The following is a 2,500-nucleotide window of genomic DNA, read 5'->3' on the forward strand; positions in this document are numbered from 1 at the left end:
TGCGAAAACGTTAAATTAGCTTAAAAGAAACTATTGCTAATACTATCTGGTATTAATTGTCAAATAACAAAATATTGAACGCTTAGGTGTGCACCTGAAAATTAGCCCCCCAAAAAGTTAGCATGCTAATATTAGAATGCTAACGAAGTTCCGTCCATCCTTTTTCTACTGCTTATTCCCTTTGGGGTTGCGGGGGGCGCTGGTGCCTATCTCAGCTACAATCGGCTAGTAGGCGGGGTACACCCTGGACAAGTCGCAACCTCATCGCAGATGCTAATGACATTAAATTAGCTAAAAAAAATTTGCTATTATCTGGTATTAATTTTCAAATAACAAAATATTGAACGCTGAGGTGTGTACCTAAAAACTAGCCCCCCCCCCCAAAAAAAAAGTTAGCATGCTAATATTAGAATGCTAACTACGTTAAATTAGCTAAAAAAAACTATTGCTATTATCTGGTATTAATTTTCAAATAACAAAATATTGAACGCTGAGGTGTATACCTGAAAATGATCCCCCCCCACTGCAAAAAAAAGTTAGCATGCTATGATTAGAATGCTAATGATGTTAAATTAGCTATAAAAACTGCTATTGCATTCTGGTATTAATTTTCAAATAAAATATTGAACGCTGAGGTGTGCAACTGAAAACTAGCCCCCTCCCCCCCCAAAAAAGTTAGCATGCTAATATTAGAATGCTAACTATGTTCCATCCATCCATCCATCCATTTTCTACTGCTTATTCCCTTTGGGGTTGCGGGGGGCGCTGGTGCCTATCTCAGCTACAATCGGCTGGAAGGCGGGGTACACCCTGGACAAGTCGCCACCTCATCGCAGATGCTAACGACATTAAATTAGCTAAAAAACGATTGCTATTATCTGGTATTAATTTTCAAATAACAAAATATTGAACGCTGAGGTGTGTACCTGAAAACTAGCCCCCCCCCCCCAAAAAAAAAAGTTAGCATGCTAATATTAGAATGCTAATGAAGTTAAATTAGCTAAAAAAAACTATTGCTATTGTTATCTGGTATTAATTTTCACATAACAAAATATTGAACACTGAGGTGTGCACCTGAAAATTGGCCACCCCCCCCCCAAAAAAAGTTAGCATGCTAATATTAGAATGCTAATGAAGTTAAATTAGCTAAAAAAAAACTATTGCTATTGTTATCTGGTATTAATTTTCACATAACAAAATATTGAACGCTGAGGTGTGCACCTGAAAACTAGCCCCCCCCCCCCAGAAAAAAAGTTAGCATGCTAATATTAGAATGCTAACTACGTTAAATTAGCTAAAAAAAAACTATTGCTATCTGGTATTAATTTTTAAATAACAAAATATTGAACGCTGAGGTGTACACCTGATAATGAGCCCCCCCCCCCACAAAAAAAGTTAGCATGCTAATATTAGAATGCTAACTACGTTAAATTAGCTAAAAAAAACTATTGCTATCTGGTATTAATTTTTAAATAAAATATTGAACGCTGAGGTGTGTACCTGAAAATTGGCCACCCCCCCAAAAAAGTTAGCATACTAATATTAGAATGCTAACGACATTAAATTAGCTAAAAAAAAGTTAGCATGCTATTATTAGAATGCTAATGACGTTAAATTAGCTATAACAACTGCTATTGCCATCTGGTATAAATTTTCAAATAACCAAATATTGAACGCTGAGGTGTGCACCTGAAAACTAGCCCCCCCCCCAAAAAAAAAGTTAGCATGCTAATATTAGAATGCTAACTACGTTAAATTAGCTAAAAAAAACTATTGCTATCTGGTATTAATTTTTAAATAACAAAATATTGAACGCTGAGGTGTACACCTGATAATGAGCCCCCCCCCCCCACCCAAAAAAAGTTAGCATACTAATATTAGAATGCTAACTACGTTAAATTAGCTAAAAAAAAATATTGCTATCTGGTATTTATTTTCAAATAGCAAAATATTGAACGCTGAGGTGTGTACCTGAAAATTAGCCCCCCCCCCCCACAAAAAAAAGTTAGCATGCTATGATTAGAATGCTAATTACGTTAAATTAGCTATAAAAACTGCTATTGCCATCTGGTATTAATTTTCAAATAAAATATTGAACGCTGAGGTATGCACCTGAAAATTGGCCACCCCCCCAAAAAAAGTTAGCATGCTAATATTGAATGCTAACGACATTAAATTAGCTAAAAAAGTTAGCATGCTATTAGAAGGCTAATGGCGTTAAATTAGCTATAAAAACTGCTATTGCCATCTGGTATAAATTTTCAAATAACAAAATATTGAACGCTGAGGTGTGCACCTGAAAATTGGCCACCCCGCCACAAAAAAAGTTAGCATGCTATGATTAGAATGCTAATGAATTTAAATTAGCTATAAAAACTGCTATTGCCATCTGGTATTAATTTTCAAATAACAAAATATTGAACGCTGAGGTGAGTACCTGAAAATTAGCCCCCCCCCCACAAAAAAAGTTAGCATGATATGATTAGAATGCTAATGACGT

The 2,500-nt window shown here is 35.4% G+C and overlaps 1 protein-coding gene and 1 long non-coding RNA gene across 2 annotated transcripts in view; one reads left to right on the forward strand and one right to left on the reverse strand.

Annotated features, from left to right (window-relative positions):
- The window catches only part of LOC133569808 (uncharacterized), a 276,288-nt gene that overhangs the window by 262,135 nt on the left and 11,653 nt on the right, over positions 1-2,500 (forward strand). The window lies entirely within an intron of this gene.
- Positions 1-2,500, reverse strand: part of si:ch73-206p6.1 (phospholipid scramblase 2) — a 12,370-nt gene that overhangs the window by 9,039 nt on the left and 831 nt on the right. The window lies entirely within an intron of this gene.

The sequence above is a fragment of the Nerophis ophidion genome, linkage group LG15 (genome assembly GCF_033978795.1).
Source record: "Nerophis ophidion isolate RoL-2023_Sa linkage group LG15, RoL_Noph_v1.0, whole genome shotgun sequence".
NCBI classification, from domain to species: Eukaryota; Metazoa; Chordata; class Actinopteri; order Syngnathiformes; family Syngnathidae; genus Nerophis; species Nerophis ophidion.